The following is a 9458-nucleotide window of genomic DNA, read 5'->3' as shown; positions in this document are numbered from 1 at the left end:
TTCTTACATTACATGAGTGTTATTTATTGTAAATTCTACAATAGCTCAGAAACCGGAGAATCATCACAGCACGCAGTGCAGACTGGACAATATAGTCCTCCATACAGTATTATGGGCTCCATATAATGCTCCATACAGAATACTGGCCTCCATATAACGCTCCATACAGGATACTGGCCCCCATATAACGCTCCATACAGAATACTGGCCTCGATATAACGCTCCATACAGAATACTGGTCCCCATACAACGCTCCATACAGAATACTGGCCCCCATATAATGCTCCATACAGAATACTAGCCCCCATATAACGCTCCATTCAGAATACTGGCCCCCATATAATGCTCCATTCAGAATACTGGCCCCCATATAATGCTCCATGCCTACTGTACCCCCCATATAATGCTCCATGCAGGCTGTGCCTCCCACATAATGCTCCATGCAGGCTGTGCCCCCACATAATGCCCCATGCAGGCTGTTCCCCCCCCCACATAATGCCCCATTGCAGGCTGTCCCCCCCCCCCACATAATGCCCCATTGCAGGCTGTCACCCCCCCCCCACATAATGCCCCATTGCAGGCTGCCCCCCCTCCATATAATGCCCCATTGCTGGCTGTCCCCCCCCATATAATGCCCCATTGCAAGCTGTTTCCCCCCCTCATATAATGCCCCATTGCAGGCTGTTCTCCCCCCTCCGTATAATGCCCCATTGCAGGCTGTCCCCCCAATATAATGCCCCATTGCAGGCTGTGCCCCATGTCTCCATACATTAAAAAAAATTAAAAATAAAATATTCACCTCACTTCTCCTCACCTGCTGCCGCTACTCAGCTCAGGACTCCTCAGCGTCCCTGGCGTCTTCCCGCTCTGTGCTGTGACAGCTCAGCAGAAGGCGCGGTGAAAAGACGTAATTTTGCCCTCTGACCTGAGGCATCACAGTGCAGCAGCCGCGGAAGACACCGGAGCTGCTGTGGAGGCACAGGGAGAGGTAAGTATTGTGCTGGCTGCTGGGACCCTGAGCAAGTAGGGGGGGGGGGGCGATGGCACCGCTCTCCTCTGCTTATGGGTCCCATAGCACGCCGGGGTGCCTGACGGCGAGTGGGCCCCCCCGCCTGCTCAGGGCCCTGGCACTTGCCCGGGTACGCTTGGCCTGTATGGGCCCCCTTATCCTTGTATGCATGGCCCCCCTCATCCCTGTATATATGGCCCCAATCATCCCGATATGTATTGCCCCCCTCATACCTCTTCTTGGTATGTATGGCACCATTCATCTCTGTATGTATGGCCCCCCCTCATCCTGGTATGCTTGGCAGCCACTGATCAGTATCACGCTGCACAGAAAAAAAAATAAACAATTAGACTCACCTCCTCTCTCCTCCAGCGCTGTGTCCCTCTGCTGCCGACAGGGTTCTCACTGTGTGAGCCACGCATGGCGAAACTGCAAGATGCTGTGCCAGAATAGTCACTGCTCCCCACGCCGGGACTGCGTGCGTGAGGAGCAGTGACCATTCATTCTCCCTAATAGCGTGCACACTGTAGACGCAGCGCGGCTCCTGCTGTGCTCGGCTGTCAGCGTACCCGCTATTAAAGTCCATGAATATTCACCACACCCATGGAGGTGTGCTGGAGGGGAGAGTAGGTGAGTATGAGTGTTTATTTTTTTTCTGTGCAGCGTGGCGTGGATCAGGGGCTGCCAAGCATACCAGGAGAGGGCCCATACATACAGGGATGAAGGGTGTCATACATACCGGGATGAGAGGGGCCATACATACAGGGATGAAGGATGCCATACATACCAGGAGCTGCGCTGCAAGCACAGTGTGCCAGCTATTAAGGAAAATGAATATTCATTTTCTTTAGTAGCGGGCACAATGTAGGCTGCAGCAGGCTGCTGCTGCCTCCTGTGCCGCGCTACTCAGCCGCTGTTGCTTCCCCCACATCCCCCACCACCCACAGCCACAATATTTATGTACATCGAACTATAAGACGCACCCCCCACTTTCCTCCAAAATTTTGCAGTAAAAAAGTGTCTTATAGTCCGAAAAATACGGTATATGGAAAGTCTTCAATTTTTCATCCATATTGTCATCCATATGCAAACACTATATAATCCATGTCAGTTTTTTACATCCATAAAGTATCCATTTTTATTTATCAAGAGTTAAAAAAAATGACAAGACCTAATACAGTTGCAATGAATCTGTAAAAACCGAACGCAATATAGATGGTGTCCATATGGCATCCAATTTTTTTAACGTACCCATTGAATTTAATGGGCGAGTCTGATCCAAAACACGGATCAGAGTTGTGCATGCTGTGATTTTTCACACAAAGTCCATTGGTCTGTGTGTCGGGGCTCGTTCACACTGGTGTATAAATAATTGGTCCCATTCTCATCCTGGAGGGTGGGATGATTTTTTCTTCATTTGTCATCTGTGTGAAATCCATTTTTTACTCACTATTAATCTATTACAGGACCATTTACAGTTTCCTATGTTACAGAATTGTAATGTATCTGTAAAAGTCGGATGCCACATTGATGGTCTGTATGGCATACGATTTTTTTCTTACACCCATCAGATTTCGGAGTGAAATCCCAACATGGCGTGATTTTTTTCTCATGCCGAATACAGCTGAGAAAAAATACGCAAATCTGCACGGCCTCAAAGAATAACATTGGTCCAAGTACAATCAGATTGCACTCGTCCCAAGTTATACTCGTGTGAGCGAGCCCTAAAAATGCTGGTGTGAACTACCCCACTGACTTGCATTGGTCCATGAGCTTTGCGAATGCATACAGACAGGACGCGGATATAAAATATGCTTGTCTGAGTAAGCCCTTCAACAAAAATCTGCAAGGATGCTAGACTATCTCCATTATATCTGTAGGAATGGGAGGCATTAACTCCTTCCTGACACGAATACATACACTATACCTCATGACACTGTGATTAATGAATACATGAATTCCACTATTGCTATATACGTAATCGTGTGGTTTACACTGGTGCATAGAGTATGTATATACAGTGGTGGCCAAAAGTATTGGCACCCCTGCAATTCTGTCAGATAATACTCCGTTTCTTCCTGAAAATGATTGCAATCACAAATTCTTTGGTCTTATTATCTTCATTTAATTTGCTTGCAAGGAAAAAACACAAAAGAGAATGAAGCAAAAATCAAATCATTGATCATTTCACACAAAACTCCCAAAATGGGCCAGGCAAAAGTATTGGCACCCTCAGCCTAATACTTGGTTGCAGAACCTTTAGCCAAAATAACTACGAACAACCGCTTCCGGTAACCATCAATGAGTTTCTTACAATGCTCTGCTGGAATTATAGACCATTCTTCTTTGGCAAACTGCTCCAGGTCCCTGATATTTGAAGGGTGCCTTCTCCAAACTGCCATTTTGAGATCTCTCCACAGGTGTTCTATGGGATTCAGGTCTGGACTCATTGCTGGCCACCTTAGAAGTCTCCAGTGCTTTCTCTCAAACCATTTTATAATGCTTTTGGAAGTGTGTTTTGGGTCATTGTCCTGCTGGAAGACCCATGACCTCTGAGGGAGACCCAGCTTTCTCACACTGGGCCCTACATTATGCTGCAAAATTTGTTGGTAGTCTTCAGACTTCATAATGCCATGCACACGGTCAAGCAGTCCAGTGCCAGAGGCAGCAAAGCAACCCCAAAACATCAGGGAACCTCCGCCATGTTTGACTGTAGGGACCGTGTTCTTTTCTTTGAATGCCTCTTTTTTTTTCCTGTACACTCTATGTTGATACTTTTTCCCAAAAAGCTCTACTTTTGTCTCATCTGACCAGAGAACATTCTTCCAAAATGTCTTAGGCTTTCTCAGGTAAGTTTTGGCAAACTCCAGCCTGGCTTTTTTATGTCTCGGGGTAAGAAGTGGGGTCTTCCTGGGTATCCTACCATACAGTCCCTTTTCATTCAGACGCCGACAGATAGTACGGGTTGACACTGTTGTACCCTCGGACTGCAGGGCAGCTTGAACTTGTTTGGATGTTAGTCGAGGTTCTTTATCCACCATCCGCACAATCTTGCGTTGAAATCTCTCGTCAATTTTTCTTTTCCGTCCACATCTAGGGAGGTTAGCCACAGTGCCATGGGCTTTAAACTTCTTGATGACACTGCGCACGGAAGACACAGGAACATTCAGGTCTTTGGAGATGGACTTGTAGCCTTGAGATTGCTCATGCTTCCTCACAATTTGGTTTCTCAAGTCCTCAGACAGTTCTTTGGTCTTCTTTCTTTTCCCCATGCTCAATGTGGTACACACAAGGACACAGGACAGAGGTTGAGTCAACTTTAATCCATGTTAACTGGCTGCAAGTGTGATTTAGTTATTGCCAACACCTGTTAGGTGCCACAGGTAAGTTACAGGTGCTGTTAATTACAAGAATTAGAGAAGCATCACATGATTTTTCAAACAGTGCCAATACTTTTGTCGACCCCCTATTTTAGGTTTGGTGTGGAATTGTATCCAATTTGGCTTTAGGACAATTATTTTTGTGTTTTTCCATTGAGACAAATTAAATGAAGATAATAATACCAAAGAATTTGTGATTGCAATCATTTTCAGGAAGAAACTGAGTATTATCTGACAGAATTGCAGGGGTGCCAATACTTTTGGCCACCACTGTATGTCTGTATAAAGGCATATTTGTGCACCTGCACATTAGTTTTAGGCCTCATTCAGACATCCGTTTTTTGTGTATGAGCGCTGTTTGTGTTTTTCACAGCTAGCACTTGTTCCTTGTATAGTCTATGGGGCCATTCATATGTCCATGATTTTGTGTGTACTGAGTGGTCTGTTCAGAATTGTGGAGAAATGTCCGAATTTGATCCAAATGTTGGATCAGAACAGTTAATGCAAATCTAAGGGTCGGTGAAAAAAATCGGACAGCACTCGAATAGCATCTGAGTACAGTCTGATTTTCACGGACTGTCAAGTAGGAGAAGGTGGAGAAACTTTTTTATTCTCCAAACTGATGACACTTGGACTACACTCGATCAGATTTTCTGGTACGTGATAAAAACGGACATCTGAATGAGGCCTCATTCTAAAGGTGTACGTGACCTTTTTTATTTTTTTAGTTTCTTCCTGACATGAGACGTGCTTGTATGTCACATCCTGATGTATGCACAGGGCTCAGGAGCTGAGCTCGCTGCACACAGGTTTGTTGGGCCACAGCATCTAGGTGGTTAGATAAAGAAAGGTCTTTGTCTCTCCATCACCCCCTTCCCACATCAGCAACACAGAATCATGTTGTCAAAGCAGGGGGGACTACTGAAGGCACCGAAGTCGGCCATATTGGTATTCCTATGAAGCCCAGCCACAGGGCTTTAGGGAAGATTGTTACTTTTGTAATAGAATTCGAGATATTATACAAGCCTAAGAGGACTAAAAAGAGTTTCAAATTCTTTTTAAAAATATTGGTGGCATTGAAAACTATACCGTGTCCTGCAAAAAAAAAAACAAGTCGTTGCACTTCTCTGCCGACAAATACATATAACTGTTTTGGCTCTTAGAAGAAGAGACAAACAAAAAGAAAGAAAGAAGAGGGCAACTTGTTTTTATTTTGTGTGTGTATATATATATATATATATATATATATATAAATAACTTATGGCCCGAGTAAGCTATAAAAAAAAATAAATGGCACATACATAGGCTCCCTGCGGCTCCTCGGGCCATATGTTAGTTAAAAGTGGAAAACCCCTTTCAATATGGACTTTTAACTCCTTTTGGCAATTGTTTTAGTGGAGTAAGGACGCATAGACTCTTATGTGTATGTATGTAAACCTTATATTATACAGAGCCCTAATACGTCATAATGCATGAGGAACAGGAACATTAACGTAGAAGTATATTGAAAAGGGAAACATAAAAACAACCCTTTACTTTAATTTCTTTTACAGTGGTTTGCTGCTTTTGTCCATAGCATTATAGAATTATTATTTGTAATTTCATTATTTAGGGATCATTACATTTTTGTATGGCCTTCACAATAAAGAGGAGCGAGCATGAAAAAAAAGAAAAGAAATAGAAAACATAAAAGAATAAAAGACATGACCGCTTGCCAGAAACAGGGCTTAGAGTAGATGGGATGAAGACCACAGCTGGGTGTCACTTGTCTGCACCCAACCACAAAGGGTTAATTAATTTCCCTTGATGTAACGGACTAGTCATACTACAAACTTCCTTTATGCTGAATGGCCCACTGTTCCCATTCAAGGCCATCTGTAACAGACATTCTTTGTGGTAGCTTTCAATGCAACGTAATCAGGATAAAAAGTTTTAATTAATCATGAACCGTTATGACTCCATTTCCTCCTGTACACACTGGACACAGCTCTCATGAGAGTTATGTCCCCTAGCTCTGCTGAACACTGACCACGAGGCCGGCAGTTTACATTCTGCCATTACAAGTGCTGTAGTCAGCAGCCACTGACAGCTGCTGCAATGCTGGATTCCCAGCTGTATGTAGGACGTTAGGTTTCTGTACCTATGCTAGATCCTCCAGCATAAAAAACCAGGGCAGACAAAAATGGCCAGTGTAGCCCACAGTAAGCAACCACATTACTTCTTTAAAGTGAACCTATCACCAGGATTTTGGTACCCCAGCTGAGAGCAGCATGATGTAGGGGCAGAGACTCCGATAGTAGATATGTATCACTTACTGAGCTGCAGTTGTGAGAAAACCACTTATCTGCAGCAGATCTAACAGTGCTCTGAATGCTGAGCTCTGTATAACTCCGCTTACACCAGTGATTGACAGATTATAATAATCTTTATTTTTATATAGTGCCAACACATTCCACAGCGCTTTACATACATTATCATCTCTGTCCCCATTGGGGCTCACAATCTACATTCCCTATCAGTATGTCTTTGGAGTGTGGGAGGAAACCGGAGACCCCGGAGGAACCCACACAAACACGGGGAGAACATACAAACTCCTTGCAGAGGTTGTCCTTGGTGGGATTTGAACCCAGGACCCCAGTGCGGCAAGGCTGCAGTGCTAACCACTGAGCCACCGTGCTGCCCATTTCTGTGGACACTGTGCATAGGCAGAAAGCTGCCAATCAGTGCTGGGGACAGGGTTATACAAAGTTCATGAATATGAAGGACTACATGGCACCAGGTTTACTAGTCCTCTAATGATGATCTCCAGCTGGTAAAACAGTGATATTTATCAAAACCTACAGCAAGAAGCCCAGTAAGTGACATCACTAGAATCAGAGTCTCAGTCTCTACACTATTATTTATGTTCCTCACTTATATAGCGCAATTAATTCCACATCACTTGACAGGTATTATCAGCACTGTCCCCATTGGGGCTCACAATCTAAATTTCCTATCAGTATGTCTTTGGAGCGTGGAAGGAAACTGGAGAAAACTCCAGTCCTTGGTAGGATTTGAACTCAGGACTCCAGCGCTGCAAGGTTAGTGTTAACCACTTAGCCACCGTGCTGCCCCTACATCATGCTGCTCTCAGATTAGGCAGCAAAAACCTGGTGACAGATTCCCTTTAATTTTCTAACTTACACTAGAAAAATGAAAATAGGAATCTGGTTGTTATGGGCTTTGCTGTTATACTGTCTAACATATACAGCGGCTTTGCATTTTTCGCCTTTTTGCTACCTCACAACCTGGAATTTCACAGTTTTTTTTCAGGGTTTGCATCAGTTCATGTAAAGAACTTGCCTACAAATGTGAACATTTGTTTTTTGTTATTGTGACGCAAACAACAAATAGGACAAAATAACTGAAAACTTCAGTGTGCATAACTATTCACCCCCCCTAAAGTCAGTACTTTGTAGAGCCTCCTTTTGCGGCAATTACAGCTGTAAGTTGCTTTGGATCAGTCTCTGAGTTTTCCACTGGGATTTTTGCCCATTCCTCAAGGCAAAACTGCTCCAGCTCCTTCAAGTTAGGTTTCCTCTGGTGAACAGCAATGTTCAAGTCTGACCACAGATTCTCAATTGGATTAAGGTCTGGTCTTTCACTAGGCCACTCCAGAACATTTACACATTTCTCCTTAAACCACTTGAGTGTTGCTTTAGCAGTATGCTTTGGGTCATTGTCTTGTTGGAAGGTGAACCTCCGTCCCAGTCTCAAATCACTGACAGACTGAAACAGGTTTTGTTCAAAAATATCCATGTATATCACACAATCTATCTTCTCCTCAACTCGGACCATTTGCCCTGTACTTGATGTTGGTGTTCTGGAGGTGAGAGCTGTGTTGGTTTGGCGCAAGACATAGCGTTTACCTTGGTGGCCAAAAAGTTCAATTTTGTTCTCATCTGAACACAGCACCTTTCCAATACATTTGGGGAGTGTTCCACATGTCTTTTGGCAAACCCAAAACAAGCTTACAACTTTTGTGTATAGGTAAAGGCTTTTTTTCTGCCCACTCTTCCATAGAAGCCACCTCTATGGAGTGTACGGCTTATTGTGTTCGTATGGACAGATACCCCAGTCGCTGCTTGGGACCCCTGCAACTCCTTCAGGGTTACCCTTGGTCTCTGTACTGCTTCTCTGATTAATGCCCCACTTGCATTGACTGACAGGGCACCTCTTGAGTAGGGTGGAGGTCTCCAGCAGGTAACTACCCTTAAAGCTTTCTTCACAACTGATTTATATCTTGGGATTTTTCTGTTGCTATATGCATTCATTTTCTGATAGTGGTAAAACCAACTATGTCAACCACAAAACTGGAGACTGAAGGAGCGTTTGTAGACCAGCACTGCACCTCTCCACACAATGGTGCTCATAGTAGTGTGCCTGCAAGTTATAGGAGAACACCTGCAGACAGGCTGCCAAATCAATATCTGATGAAGGAGCATATGATCACTTCATTGAGGATTGGAAAACATGCATTGCCCATGCAGGATACTGTCCAAAACTTTTCCATGTTATTTGGATCAGGCACAGGTGCTAGATGCAGTGATCCTGAGTGCAGAAGGACATCATAGCAGATGATTCCTGCCTTTCTAGAGCGGAGGTCAATGGGAGCAATGCGGCAGTACCCAACAGAGGCCAGTACAAAGTGAATGAAACTGTTCTGTTCCAGCTCCGCACACTGTTTACATCCGGCCGCCATGAGAGCTGGTAACAGCTGATCTGCGGGGGTGGCTGATGTTTGACCCAAATTGATTTGATATTGATGACATACTGTAAGGATAACAAATGTAGTGGACCAGACTTTAATGTAATGTACAATCCAAGCAAATCTCAGTACAGGATGGAGCATGCTCACTACACACTGCTGTAATGTCCTGTGTACCTGCTGTATAGAGCAGCCTGTATACATCAGCCTCATAGAAGACTGCTCCCAAGGCAAAAAAATAAATATTAGACAAAAAAACAAAACAAAAAACAAACAACTAAAATAAATTAAAAACATAGATGTAATACAATCCATTTGACAT

This window comes from Phyllobates terribilis, unplaced genomic scaffold (assembly GCF_046119375.1).
Source record: "Phyllobates terribilis strain yellow unplaced genomic scaffold, ASM4611937v1 Scaffold_1__5_contigs__length_1240528914, whole genome shotgun sequence".
NCBI classification, from domain to species: domain Eukaryota; kingdom Metazoa; phylum Chordata; class Amphibia; order Anura; family Dendrobatidae; genus Phyllobates; species Phyllobates terribilis.
The sequence above is the reverse complement of the archived record's forward strand: the minus strand, read 5'-3'. Positions refer to the sequence as shown.